The sequence below is a fragment of the Sus scrofa genome, chromosome 18, assembly GCF_054392235.1.
Source record: "Sus scrofa isolate SSC_HxYL_T2T_F1_AM1 chromosome 18, Sscrofa_HxYL_maternal_Yorkshire_Landrace_v2.0, whole genome shotgun sequence".
Classification (NCBI taxonomy): Eukaryota; Metazoa; Chordata; class Mammalia; order Artiodactyla; family Suidae; genus Sus; species Sus scrofa.
The window spans coordinates 35,571,645-35,587,422 of NC_139400.1; the positions used below are offsets into that span (position 1 = coordinate 35,571,645).

The 15,778-nt window shown below is 34.7% G+C and overlaps 1 long non-coding RNA gene across 11 annotated transcripts in view; it reads left to right on the forward strand.

Moving 5' to 3' along the window:
* Positions 1-15,778, forward strand: part of LOC110257537 (uncharacterized) — a 158,948-nt gene that overhangs the window by 47,212 nt on the left and 95,958 nt on the right. For 4 of the 11 annotated variants that reach the window (XR_014834422.1, XR_014834433.1, XR_014834425.1 and 1 more), the window contains 2 exons: positions 1,028-1,279; positions 1,931-5,518. The exons of 4 other annotated variants lie outside the window; for them this stretch is intronic. This is a non-coding gene — a long non-coding RNA (uncharacterized LOC110257537). Of the gene's footprint in view, positions 1-1,027; positions 1,280-1,930; positions 5,519-10,716; positions 10,833-15,778 lie in introns of those variants that run through there. 3 more of the 11 variants (XR_014834421.1, XR_014834424.1, XR_014834432.1) reach the window with 2 other exon arrangements.

Sequence of the window (15,778 nt, forward strand, 5' to 3'; positions counted from 1 at the left end):
AGAGCAACATCCATCCATTAATCAATTTATTAAAATATATAATTAAAAAGTATTTTCTTGAGTGCTGTACCAGCTATAGTATCATTTTGCTTTCCCATATCTTTATATACCCTTTTTGTGCCATGTTCTTTGCCCCAAGAGGATCATCTATTTAACCATGTGAATGAGTTTCCCTACCCTTTGGTTTCCAACTAAGCTCAAACTTAGACATGACAGAAAAGCAGGAAGGAGGAAAGTTCAATTGAGCCTCCCTTTCTGTTTGGTTTCTTTGGGCTGAGTGTTTCCCTTAAAAGGACTGCATACCTCCTCTCTTCTTCCAGATTCTAGTAATCGCTATTCCCTCAATCCATTGAATATCAGTGTTATACGAGTATTAGTGCTGCTAGAACTTAGAACCTAAATGTAGACCTAAAATATCCCTTATGATCCCTGCTACCTCATCATATCTATTGAGTTTGTCCTTCATTAAACATTCCTTGAATTATCTCATATTGTATGTGTCACCCATTTCCTGCTGGGAGACTGTTCTGAGAGCATTTTATTGCTAAATTCTGCTTTAACTGCTGGAAATACAGTAGGGGGACAAATCCAACACAATAAAGAGGGATTGCTCCCATAAAGTCCAGACCTAGATGGCTTCCCTGGTGAATTCTAACACATGGGGGAAAAAACTGTAACTGCAATGTATACATCTAAGGATAACCTGACCCCCTTGCTGTACAGTGGGAAAAGAAAAAAAAATAAAAAAAAATAAAGAAGAATAGCAGAATATATGAATAGATCTTTAACAAGTAAAGAGCTAGCTTTATAAAAGATGGTTTAAAACAATCATTTGTTTGGCTTATAATTCTGTGAGTAAACAATTTGTGCTGGGCTCTGATGGGTAGGTTTTTGTTTTTTTGTTTTTTGATCTTTGCTGAACTCATGCTTGCATTTGTAGTCAGCTGCTGAGTGGGTGAAGTTGGGCTGGTCTAGGAGGGCCTAAAGTGAGAAGGATCATTTCTTCTTGTGGTCTCTTAATTTCCAGCAGGTGTGCTTGAGCTCATTTTCATGGAAACTAGCCAAAATTACATAAGAGAAGAACCATGCAAGGTTCCCTGGTGCATGAGCTTAGAAATGGCACATCATAATTACCCTACATTTTATTGGCCAATGGAAGTCATAGTACAAGCCCCTCTCAATGGGAAAGGTTCTAAAGTCATATTGCAAAGGATAATTTAAGACTGAAGGCTATTTATGAAGTCTACTACAGTTATCCAAATTCAATTTACACTTAACTGTAAGTCAACACAGCTAATTTTACCTGTTCAAATGGTCCTAAATTTATGAAGTTTTAAGTTTGTTTAAATATATTCTGCATATGGGTTGGTTTGTCAGACATAGGAGTTGGGAATGTTTTCTCTAAATCTATGGCTTAATCATTTCTTAATGATTTATTTTTAAAGTATAGTTGATTTACAGTGTTGAGCCAATTTCTGCTGTACAGCAAAGGGATCCAATCATAGATATATATATTCCCTTTTTTATATTATCTTCCAAAATGGTCCATTGATGATGGACACAGCCAGTATAGAGACTGGCTATAGTTCCCTGTGCTATACAGTAGGACTTCATTGCTTATCCATTCTAAATATAATAGTTTGCATCTACCAACCCCAAACTCCCAGTCCATTCCACTCCCTCCCCCCACCCCCTTGGCAACCACAAGTCTGTTCTCTGTCTGTGAGTCTGTTTATATAGAATCTATTATATGGCATAATCATTGGTTTATTTTGATAAACAATTTATTAATTTTGATGAGGTCATATTTATGAGTTCTTATATGCTCATAGTTTTTTGTGCTTTAAGAATTCTTTGCATACCTCAGGCCTGCAGATAATCTTTGTTTTCTTCTAAAACATTATTTTAAAACATTATCTTTTACATTTAGGGCTGAGCTCAGCCTCAGATGTCACAGAAAGAACAGAAGGAGAGAGGAAAGTTGAGTATGTAAAGAACTCAATAGCAAAAACCAAAAAATCTGAAAAAATGGACAGCAGAACTGAAGAGACATTTCTCCAAAGACACTCAGATGACCTATATAGGCATATGAAATAATGTTCAGCATCACTAATCATCACAGAATTGCAAGTCAAAAACCACAGTGACATATCACCTCACATTTATTTGAACGGCTATTAACAAATCAAGAGGTAATATTGCTGACAAGGATATGAAAATAATTGAAACCTGGTACACTGTTGGTAGGAATGTAAATTGGTGTACCTATTATGGAGAACAATTTGGAGATCTCTCAAGAAATTACAAATAGAACTACCACATGATCCAGCAATCCCACATCTTCCTATGGATGTGAAGAAAGAAAGCACTCTCTCAAAGAGAGATCTATACCCCCATGTTCATTGCAGTATCATTCATAATAGCCAAGACATGGAAATAGCCTAAGTTGACTACTGATGGATGAATGCATAAAGAGAATGTGTGTACATGTGATACACACACGTATACAGAGTATGTTATCGAACTATAAAACAAAGGAAATCTTGTCATCTGTGACAACATGTATGGACCTTGAGGTTATTGTAAGTTAAATCAGAGAAAGAAAAATATTGTATCATCTCTTTTATATGTGGAATCTAAAAATCCAAACTCATAGAAACAGTAGAACTGTAGTTGCCAAGAGCTGGGGGATGGGGAAAATGGGGAGACGATGGTTATAGGATATAACTTGCAGTTATAAGATGAATAATGTCTAAGAGTCTAATGTATAACATGATGACTTTAGTTAACAGTAATATATACTTGAAAGTTTCCCACCACAAAAAAGTGATAATTATATAAAGTGATAGAAATCTTGAGATTTGAGTTTTTGCTTTTGGGGGGCTTAAATTTATAATATTCCTTTGAGGAAAACTGGTTTCTGATTCTAGAACCCTTGACGTTGTTTGGAAGTAATGAATTAAAAGTGCTTCTCTTTGCCAGGAAAGTGACTTAGATGCATCATCACATATCTTCAAAGAAGGTATTAAGATCTCATAAAATAGAAAAGGAATTTTTTTTCTGTTGCAAAGAGATGCTCTGATTCCTCTGTCTCTTTACAAGCCTTTTTCATATATGAATCTGCTCAAAGCTGTGAATATAGCTGATATTATAATTGAGTTGAAATGTAGATTAAATGCAGTGGCTACAATTAATTCTTACACAAACTTGGAGAAACCCCTCGCCTCCTGGTTAGATTTTGAGCCAAGATTTTTTACTTCAAATTTATAAATCATTGTCTGTAAAAGATTCAGTATGGTTAGAAACAACCAGCAAATCATTACATTCTTGTCTTGTTATTCATTACATATTTTTCTATTATAGTGGTTTAGTATTCTTCAGTCTTGATTTCAATGAGGCCTTCCCTTTATTCCAAATGACCAAAATTTATTAACTACAATGACAAGGTCAGATTCACATTGGCTAAAAAAAAATGAGAGCTGTATTATTATTTTCTTATTACATTTTACTATGAGACCAGTAGGAATATATGTTGGTTTTGAGCAAAAAAGGAAAACAAAATGATTTAATTTTTAATAGGTTCTTTGTCTATGTTCTACTTATAGTAGATTATAGGAACAGAGGTAAAAGCAGAGAGGCCAGTAAGAAATCCACTGGAATGATACGGTGACAGGCAATAGTGGTTTGTACAAACTGCAGTAGAGATGGTTATCTTTTAAATGTAGAGCAAACAGGATTTGATGAGTAATTGCAGATGAGATAGAGAGAGGAGCCAATGAAAAAGATAATGTTGCCAGTTACTAATATGGGGAAGACTGGATGAGCAATATCATGAGAAAAGGGGAATGGGGTGCTATTGGGAGTCCACTTTTGACATGTTAATTTTGAGATGTCTATTAGATATTCAAATTTAGATGTCAAGGAAATGGTTGAATATCTGAGTCTAGAATTCAGACAGGTTTTGGCTGGATGCAAACTTTGTAAAATTGACACTATATTAGCGTTAATTTATTATGTGTGTTGAGGAAATTACATATGATTCCCAAAGAAGTCAATGTAGACAGAGAAGTTTTTCAAGGACATAATCTAGGAACACTATAAACTTTATGGCTGCTACAGTGAGAAAGAGTCATTAAAATGTTAAGAAGTTATAGGCCATGAGGTCAAAGAAAAATCAGCAGATACCACTCTGATAGCTTATGTAAAGAAAGTTTTGCCAGAAGTATGTAATCCAAGGGTCAAATGCTAGAGATAGGGCAAATAAAATGCAGGCTGAGAGATGGCCTTTGGGTAGGATAACAACAGAGTTCACTAGTGATGTTAGCAAAAGCAGTTCCTGTGGGGTAGTAGGAGGAAAGGACTGATAATGTCAGGTTCGGGAGAGAAAACAGACATTTTCAGAGTTTTTCTCTAGTGGGCATGTTTAATCTACTTATGCAACTTCTTCTCTAGTTTTTCTCTAGTGGGTTGAAATCATTTCTTCTTAAAATCTTCTGTTTTCTAATAATGCATTATTCTTTATGATAACCAGTCTATATTTATATTTAATAATTGTTGTTATTAACTCCCCACTCGGAAAGATGAGGTTATTATAACTATAACTTTCCCTCCAATTTCTCCCTCCCTACAACTTTTTTAAAGAATTATTTGTACCTAGTTGGAGTTTTTAGCACTTATATTTGTGGTCTGTATCTTAAGTTCTCCATGTTTCAAAATCTTTGTTCTATATTTATGTGAAGAAATACCACCACTCCTTCTAAATGGCTTCTCCATTTCTGAATTGTATATTTGAATTGTGTATTTTGACTTTCTCTTAACTAAATTTCAATAAGCAATTTTTCCAAAAGGGCTCATAATGCTGTCTTCTTTGAGTTTCATCATATTTGAGAATATATTCCTTTTGTTCTTATATTTGAATGAATTAGGGTGAACATAATTTTCTTGGTAACAATATTTCCTCATAACTCTCAAAACTTTGCTGTACTATATCTGGTTTTGTGACTGAGTCTGAGTCTAGCCTGATTTTGCCTTTATGAGTGACTTTTTCTCTACCTAAAGTATACTTTTAAAATATTTGACCTTTTTAACATCTAGTATATAATTCAATGTTGATTTTTATCTTTTAATTCATTTTGGCATAATTGGCATGTTTAATCTACTTATGCGACTTTTCATTTCAGGGAAATTTTGCTGTGTCATTTCTCTGAATTCATTTTTAAGATTTCCATTGATGTATTCTCCATTTTAGGATATTTCTGTTGGATCATCAGTCTCTTTGTACCTATTATCTTAGTCTTATCATTTTAATCTCTTTGTCATTTTCCTCAGTGTTTGAAGTGAGAATATAGATTTCATCAATAACTATTCTCCTTTGCTGTTTCTGATTCTATTTTATTAGATAAGCTACTGTGTCATTGGTAACATGTTTCCTTTGCTCTCTTTGTAACATGTCTCAGAGGGTTTATATCATAGATTTTTTTTCCCATTAAATATGCTTGGTTTCTTATTGTTTTCTTCACCCAGTTTTTCATTTTTCCTTTACTAAAAAAAAAAAAAAAAAAAAAAAAACTCAGGTAAGTTACTTGTTTTAGAAAGTTAGTATGTTGAGTGTTGAATGACATTAGAACTTAAAGCCTCCTTTTTTCATAGTCCACTTTATGTTCTTTTCAGAGCTAACAATTATAAGCTATGGACAATAAATTAAAATAAGTATATCTGAACTGGAATATTTCTATATATATTCTAACAAATTGAAGATTAATATGCTTAGTCTCCTTCCAGTGCCTTTGCAGTGCTAGGCTAACTTCAACGGTACATGGATTGAAAGTGTATGTGGGGAGGAGGAACAAAGGCAGGGCAATAGAGACAGACTAACCATGAAACTAGAGAAGCTCAGATTTTAGAGCTCCTGGCTTGGCTGGACTTCTGTAGGAAAAAGTTTTTTCTAGCAACAAGAGTTTGAGCAATGTTTTCCTGATCAGTTTGGTTTTTTTGTCCATTTTTCATGTAAAAGATATGTGCTCCTTCCACATGATGGAAGGGCAACTGCTACAGCCATAAAAGGAGAAACCAACAGTAATACAGTAATATTGGGGGACTTTTACACCCACTTACATCTATGGACAGATCATCCAAACAGAAAATCAATAAACATAGGCCTTAAGTGATATATTAGATCAGATATACTTGATATTTATAGAACATAAAAAAGCAGTAGAATACAGATTCTTAAGTGCACACCTAACATTCTCCAGGATAGATAACAACTAGGGCCAAAAGTAACATCAGTAAACTTTAAAAAATTGAAATCATATTAAGCATTTTTTCTAACTACCATACCATGAGTCTAGAAATCAACAACAAGAAAAAAAACATGGAGGCTAAACAATATGTTACTAAACAACCAATGTGAAGAAATCAAAGAGGAAATCAAATACCTAAAGACAAATGACAACAAAGATATGAGGATCCAAAACTTATGGGATGTAGCAAAAGCAGTTCTGAAAGGGAAGTTTATAGCAATACAATCTCACTTCAGGAAATAAGATAAATCCCAAATAAACAACCTAACTTTACACCTACAGCAACTAGAGAAAGAAGAACAAACAAAATCCAAAGTTAGCAGAAGGAAAGAAATCATGAAGATCAAAGCAGAAGTAAATGAGATAAAGATTAAGAAAACAATAGAAAAGATCAGTGAAAGTTAAAGCTGGTTCTTTGTAAAGATAAAATTGATCAACCTTTAGCCATACTCATAAAGAAAAGGAAAGGAGTCAAATCAATAAAATTAGAAATGAAAAAGAATTACAACTAATAGCACAAATAAAAAAGGATCGTAAGAGACTACTCATGAAAATATATGCCTGTAAAATGGACAACCTAGAAGAAATTGACAAATTCTTAGAAAGACATACCCTTCTAAGACTGAACCAGGAAGAAACAAAACATTTGAATAGGCCTGTTAGAAATACTGAAATTGAAAAAGTGAGTTTAAAAAACCTCCAAAAAAACAGAAGCCCAGGACTTGATGGCTACATAGGCGAATTCTATCAAACATTTAGAGAAGCATTGAAACCTATCCTTCTGAAACTCTTCCAAAAAAATTGCAGAGGAAGCAATATTCTCAAGCACATTCTATGAGGCCACCATCACCCTGATAGCAAAACCAAAGATTCCACCAAAAACCAAAAAAAGTGCACACCTTTATCACTGATGACCATAGATGCAAGAATCCTCAAATGTTAACAAATGAAGTCCAACAGTACATTAAAAGGATTATATGCCATGATCAAGTGGGATTTATCCCAAGGATGCAAGGATTTTTCAATATACACAAATCAATGTTATACACCATGTCAGAAAACTGAAGAATAAAAACAATACGGTCAGTTCAATAGATGCTGAAAAAACAAATTCAACACCCATTTATTATAAAAACTCTCCAGAAAGTGGACATAGAGGGAACCTACCTCAACAAAATAAAGGCCATATATCAGGCAAACCCATAGTTAATATTCTCAGTGGTGAAAAGCTAAAAGCGTTTCCACTAAGATCAGGAGCAAGACGAAGATGTCCACTCTCACCCCTTTTCTTCAACATAGTTTTGGAAGTCCTGGCTACAAAGGAAAAGCAATACAAAATTGGAAAAGAAGTAGAATTGTCACTATTTGCAGATGGCACAATACTATACATAGGAAACCCTAAAGATGCTACCAGAAGACTACTAAAGCTTATCAATGAATTTGGTAAAGTTTCAAGATACAAAATTAATACACAGAAATCTGCATTCCTATACACTAACAAGGAAAGATCAGAAAGAGAAATTAAGGAAACAATCCCATTTGCCACCAAGTCAAAAAGAATAAAATGTCCAGGAATAAACCTACCTAAGGAAGCAAAAGACCTGTACTCTGAAAACTAAGATGCTGTTGAAAAAAGTTGAAGATGTTGAAAGAAATGGAAAGACAAACCATGTCCTTGGATCATTGAAATGACTAAAAAACCTAAGGCAATCTACAGATTCAGTACAATCCCTAGCAAATTACTGAAGGCTTTTTTCATATAACTAGAACAAAAAAATTTTTAAATTTTCATGGAAATACAAAGACCTTGAAAAGCCAAAGCAATCTTGAGAAAAAAAAATGGAGATGGAGGAATCAGGCTCCCTGACTTTAAATTACACTGCAAAGCTACAGCTAATAAGACAGTATGGTACAGATCAATGGAACAGGATAGGAAGCCCAGAAATAAACACACAGACCTATGGTCAACTAAACTAGGTGAAATATACAATGGTGAAAAGACAATCTCTTCAATAAGTGGTGCTGGGAAAGCTGGACAGCTACATGTAAAAGAATGAAATTGGAACACACTCTAACAACATACACAAAAGTAAATACAAAGTGAATTAAAGATGTACATGTAAGACAACACTATAAAATTCTTAGAGGGAAACATAGAACAACCTTTGACATAAGTTGCAGCAATATCTTTTTGGATCTACCACATGGAGTAATGAGAACAAAAATAAGCAAATGGGACCTAATTAAACTTAAAAGCTTTTGCACATAAAAGGAACCCATTAACAAAACAAAAAGACAACCCACAGAATGGGAAAAAAATTTTTTTGCAAAGTGACTGACAAGGGATACATCTCATGGAGCTTTATATATATATATATATATGTGTGTGTGTGTGTATATATATATATATATATGTGTGTGTGTGTGTGTATATATATAGTGTGTGTGTATATATATATTTATACATGCACACACACACATATATATATATATACTCAATTAAAAATGGTCAGAAGATCTAAGCAGACCTTTCTCCAAAGAAAATGGACAAATAGCCAAAAAGCACATGAAAAGTTGCTCAACATCACTAATTATTTAGAGACATGCAAATCAAAAACTACAATGAGGTAAGGCCTCACACCAGTCAGACTGGCCATCATCAAAAAGTCTACAAACAATAATTGTTGGAGAGCGTGTGGAGATAAGGTAACCCTCCTATACTGTTGGTGAGAATGTAAGCTGGTGCAACCACTCTGGAAAACAGTATGGAGATTCCTTCAAAACTATAGAACTACCATATAATGCAGTGACCCCACTCCTGGGCTTCTATCTGGAGAAAGCCGTAATTCAAAAATACTTAAACTTACATTTTCAAAGTGTATGTAGAATTAATTGGCATCTGTATTCTTAGAAAAACAATGACTAATCACCCTTTGATTCTCTTAGCTATCTTGTGTCAAATTTGGTTAGTTGTCACTTCTTACCATTAGTCTTTACTTAGCCTGCTGATTTGGTCAGTTTACTTTCAGATTTATTAATCTGTCCCATTTACTTGTATTTATACATCAAATTAGCTTTTCTAATTTCATTGCTCATTTTCTTCCTAAAATCCAACTCTCAGAGTTCCCATTGTGGCTCACCAGGTTAAGGGACTCAACATTGTATCTGTGAGGATGCTCCATGGGTTAAGGATCTGGTGTGCCTGCAAAGTGTGATGTAGGTCATAGATGCGACTCACAATCCAGTGTTGCCATAGTGGCTGTGGCATAGGCCTCAGTTGCAGCTCTGATTCAACAACAACAAAAAAATACACAAAAAAACAAAAACAAAACCTATTTCTGTCTTGCATCAAAGAATTATATACTCTAGAAATTCTTTCATTAAGAATTTATAGGTGATATACTCTTTAGAATTTTTCATGCTTGAATTATTTTAAACTTCATATATGCTTTAGGTATAGACTTATTTCTTCTTAAAAATACTCAAATATTCATTAAATATTTTCATAAATATTTTGCATTTGTAAAATATTTTAGATTTTATTTTGATGAAGTCTGATGCCAAATTTATTCCAGTTTATTTTTAATATTCTTTTGTCTGAAAGGGTCCAGATTTTTTTTTTTGATATTAACAAATCTACACATTTTTGTATGTTTGTATCTATTTTTCTGCCCAGCACTTCCTGGTCTTTTCCATCTGCGCACATTTCCCCCAGTTTTGGAGTATTAGCCTCTTACTTCTTTACAGAGAACATTTCTTATTTTCTCTTTTCTCTTTCACTCTTTTTAGAGGGATTTATAATATCTGCTTCCATTTCTTAATCTCCTTTGTCTTCTTTATCCCCCCACACTTTTACTTTGTGCTGCATTCTAGATAGATTCTATGGCTAGATATTTTAGGAAAGTAATATGCTATTTAGTGCTTTAAAAAAGTTAATCCAGCACAACTACCATTTTAAGATTGCACTCACCATTTAAAATTTCAACTGTCTTTATATTTTCTTTCATAAGCTATCCTAACTTACTGATTATATTGTCATACTTCCTTTAAAATTGCATTCATTTTAGTATCCCACCGGTCACTTATTTCAACTTTAAAGTTATGAACACTTATTTACTAAAAATCAAAACTTAGGCTCCTGAAAAGGCAAAGTGAATGCATTTCTTCCTCTACTCTAGATATAATATGAAAACAAAATAATGAAAACCAGTGCAAGAAAGTTTGAATGTAGAGTCAGAATAAGAGGTATAAATTGAAACTTTGGGATTACAATATGGGGTTATAATATGTAGGGATTGGTTTAATTCTTTTGTCATGTTAACCTTTTATGATGTTTTATGCAATTGTAATTACTTTGGATTCTTTCTGTGGTACCAAATGGAACAAAACTTGTATCTGCTCATCCAACATGCAGCAAACCTACTGACACCAGGTTGTGGTGAAGCAACGTACAATATTTACTGCAGGGTGTCAAGCAAGGAGAATGTGCAGCTAGTGCTCAAAAGAACTGAACTCCCCCGCAGTATTCAGGTGAGGGTTTTTAAAAACAATGTTATGGGGAGAGGGTTGTCGGCATGATCAGCAATTTTCTGATTGGTTGGTGGTAAGGTAGTGAGTGGTGTTTATAACCTTCTGACTCCAACCAGTCTTGGATCTATGTATTTGAGATCAGCAGTTTCCACCTGGTCTGGGTTTGGTTTCTGTAAAAACAACTTAATGTGTATGAGACATTGTTATCTGTTCTGCTAAAGGAGAGCCAAGGTCCTAGGACTCCATCTTGTAATGTGACTTTTAGGTTCCTTGCTCAACTACTACTGCTTTGTTTCTATTTATGGCCTTTCTTAAATGATTAACTGCTTAAGCCTGTTCATCATCTGAACTCAGGGAGGCTTAGGATATAAAGCTTTCTCAACAAGCAGGAGGTGGGGAACACAGAAGAATTGTGCTGGGGGGCTCCACAGGATCCTGCTTGGTTTCAGTCCCCCCTTTTCTTTGATACTCCTCAGTCCTAAGGGGAACAGGGGCGAAACAAGAAAGAGAATAGGATTTTGGGTAGAGGTCAATCAAAAGCTGGGCAAGGGAACTCAGTTTTGAGAGGATTTCATTCAATCCCCACTCCTGTTTTAACTTTTCCCAAATCTTTGAGGGAAGGAGGTGATGACTACTCTCAGTACGTCCTGCTGAAAGAGGTTCCCAGTCCTGCCTCAATTTGGGAATGGACACAGAAATACTCTCGAGTTCCAGGTCTTGGATCTGAATCTTGCTTAATACTTTAGACCCTTTGTCTACTGTTTTGGTGCAACAGACTTGATTAGAAATAGGAAGAGGAGTGATAACCTGAACTTTTACAATCTTTGGGACAATCTCATCCCCTGAGGAATTCAGAAGAATAAACCTGTCAACCACTTATGGGGAGACTTGTTGTAACTAGGTAGTCAGTTACCTAATTTGATCTAAGAAGGTGTTAACTTCTGATGTAGTATTAACATGTATACAACAGGAGCTATTGGCCACTAAAGACATGTCTACTTTTTCTGCTAAAATCTAATCCAAAGCAGTTTTATTGTCTAGTACTATTCTGGCTAAAGAATCTAGTGCCTTCTGTTGGCAGGCTAAGGCTTGGGCTGTCTCTTTGGCTGCTATAGGTCCTAAAGTAAGAGATTTCATAATTATAAGGGAGATCTTCAGACCATAAGGCTGCAGTTGGAAGGTGCTAGCAGATACTGTCTTGAGAATGGCTGGTGGTGTCCTTGAGTGTGATACAGAAATTCAAGTTCTCTGTAAATGCCAGAACCATAGTTACTCTATTTTGATTTTTAAATGGATTCTTTTCCTTAATGGTAAAGCAGATGTGCAATGCATATTTGATAGCCACAAAATAGGCTATTTTCGTTTAAGTCATATATAAGCCAAAATGACTTCCCCATACCTCAATATGTGAAAATTTCTTCCATCATTTCCCCTTTTTGTTTTCAAATCTTTTGATAGAAAGCATTGATAATCAAAATATTTGTCCACTAGTGCTAGGGTGGCTGCTGCCTGTGCTGTTCTTTGGTGCTAGGTCTGTTTGTGTGTGTGCATACACATACATATTTACTTTGTTTTCTACACTGGGGAAAACTAATCAGATACAGTAGACAAACTTAGAGGTATGCTAATGGGAAACATTATAGGCTATACATTTTATCATTTATACCCAATTGTCACACAAACTTGCACATGTGCTTTTTAGCGGTAGACCTACCACAAGTAGTGATACATGTCATGAGTAGTTCTACTCTGTGATAACTTCTCTTGGGAGTTTTCTTTCCATTCTGAACACTGAGGACAGTAGTATAGTTAGAAGTAACACAGTAACTTTCACTATTGCTAGGCAGACAAACATTATTTGGTAAAGAGTTCAAATGAATTAGTAGGATGGGTTGGACAGACCTGGTCTGGATTCTTGGATCAGCTGCCTACCGCTGCTGTCAACTTCTTTCATCCTAGTTTGGGTGTCATTTGAGGTCAGTAGTTCTTTCTATAGACCAGTCCATTACGAGGCCCTTCTTAAGTGGGGAATATAAATTCAGGGAGCAATTCCCTCTTTCACTGTGCATGAGGTAGTTAAGAGTACCTAGAAAGTGTCCTTTTATCTAGGTTAGAGACAATTCTTTAAATGATACCTTTTCTAGTATGCATAATCTCCTGGTTGCAAGTCATGGAGATTTAATCTTCATCCAAAAGTAGATTCCTATGATGAACTTTAGAAACAAACACTCTAATCAATTAAACTTTATCATAATGTAACATAGCAACAAGGCACCATCTAGGAAATATCTTAGGCAGTAGAATATAGACCTCAATTAACAAAACTAGAATTTAATATCCACTGAAACATAATCTTTTTGTCTCTAAAATTACCCTCATTTCTACCAAGTAGCTAAATTTAGATTTATTTGCAAAATAATTCTGGTTAATTGATCACATAGGCTATGCTGACACTTTTCATAAGAAATCTCAGACTAAATTTTTAAAAAGCCTCTCAGGGCCAGGAAAGCCATAGCAAGGTCTTGTCACAGATTCTGCTCATCTTTAGATTTGAGGGAATTACTCTCTTCTTAAGGGCCCCCAAATGTCTTGAGAATCTTGCTCCTGCTGGGAGATGACCTTCCTTATTTCCATGATAATGGTGCTGGGACCTTGAGTCCTCAATTTCTAGAGAGATCAGATAAAGATAAACATTTGTTTCAGTCCTGCTTATAATCTGCCAAGTTTTCTGTGGGTCATAATTAGCTTGAGGAGAAAGATTTTCTTACATCTGGAAAACACAGATTAGGGGCCAGTAATATTTCAGACAAAAACCATACAAATTATAATCACATTCACTAGTTCACTCAGGCTTATATAACTAGTCCATTTGTTAAGTTTTATGAAACCATTGTGTTTTCCAGAAGGATTCTTTAATTGCTTATCCAGTTCAGTAATAGGATCTGAAAGTTACCAGAAATTTATACCTATCACAAGTCCTTTGTAGAGTTCCCACAGTGGCTCAGTGGGTTAATGATCCAGCTTGTCCCTATGGAGGTGCCGGTTTGCTCCCTGGCCCAGTGGGTTACAGATCTGGTGTATTGCAGGTGTGGCATAGATCAGAACTCTGGCTTGAAGAGAGTCTCTGGCCCAGGAACTTTCATAATCTTTGGGTGTGGCTGAAAAAAAAGTCCTTTATATGATTTTTCTTGAAGATTAAGCAGTTTTGCAAAAATATCACAGTAAAATAACTATCTATAAATGACAATGGACTCTAAAGGCATGGTTAAAGATCTGATTACAATGCAATTGATAAAGAAACTTTGTTACTGCTATGATACACCACATTTTTAGATAACAGCTAGAATTATGACTACTAACATTTTACCAGGTTATGCTGGATTTTTAGGAATTCCATGTAATTTACAGAACATATATTAATGATATTTACAAATGTAATATAACCTAAGAAGGTTTATCACCATTCATTTGGCAATACTTTCCCATGTAATTTAATATACCAAGTAATTCTAATTTAATTTCTCTTTCTGAGATGTTTCAGGGCCCTTTGGAAAACTCAATTAGCTAGATGTCAAAAGAAGTTGAATTATAATTTATCTTTGGGAAGTTTGTCAAAACACCCAAAAGTTTCAAAACACTTGGGCAAAAAAGGATTATAAATCACTAGGAAATAATACTTACTTAACCAAAGTAACAATAGAAAATGTCAAAGACAAGTATAGAATGTTGCAATTGATCACTTAAAAGGCAAAGAAACTGGTAATCTGTTACCAAAAGCAGCAGCGTCCCCAGAAAATTTTGTCTTCGAAGAAAAATCTTCCTTGCTCAACTGCCTCTTCTTTGTTCCCATTCCTGACCCTTCCTAAACAATTAACCGCTTGAGCATGGTCTTTGGAATTCAGGGAGGCCTAAAAGAGAACTTTTTACACAAACAAGAGGCATAAGACATGGGGTGGGGGGGGTTGTGCCAGGACACCCTGCAGGGCCCTACCCAATTTTATCTCTAAAACATATTAATGACTTTCCCCATGTTTGCTGTGTCTTAATTGTACTTCTTTATATTGAGATTTTCTGTTAGATGTTCTTCTGGTCCATTTGCATAGTTCCTTTGCTCAGAGGGTACTACAAATTGTCAATGCTTTTACTCTGCCCATCCTTTATGAGGAGGAGGAGGAGGGTGGGCAGGGATGTGCAGAGGCAAGATCTGCAGGTAACTTCCAGGTGGGGTCTTCCTATTCTTTTTGGAAACTGACAGTCACTGGAGACACTTTTTTGGTGAATTAATTGTAAGTGCATCTTATGCAGAGGGAAATGAGTCCACTGGAAACTTCACGATGTAGAAGGGAATGAAAAATATGAAATATATACACGAAAAATAGGTAAACTTAAGTATGTTTATAAAAGCAAAAATTAACAATGTTTTAAAGCAAATAAAACTATGATTAAAACACAAAGTTTATGAATGAGGTAAATGGAGTGGAATGTTGTGTATGAGTGTCAAAACAATATGAGATGATGAGATGTAGTAAAAGTATTTAAGGTAGACAATTGGCAGGAAAGGTTGTAATAATACTCTACATTTCTAGCTAACCACTAAAATAATGATACATAACTATAAATAACGTGCATAGAGGAGATAAAATAATAAAATATGATTACTCAAAGGGAAGCTAGAAAAGAAGAAATGAAATATGGAACAATTAGAAAATAAATAGTAAGCTGGTGATTTAAATTTACTTACATTAGTGACTGAATTAGATGACATAAACCTAAATGGCGAAAACTGTCAGGATGAAAACATCAAAGAGCCATTTTCTCCTTATAAAAGTCATGCTTTAGGTAGAGAGTGACTTTAAAAATTATACTGTGAAAATATTCCAATACTAAAAATAATAAATCTGATGTAAGTATAAAACATTTTGATATAGGGAATATTATTAGAGATA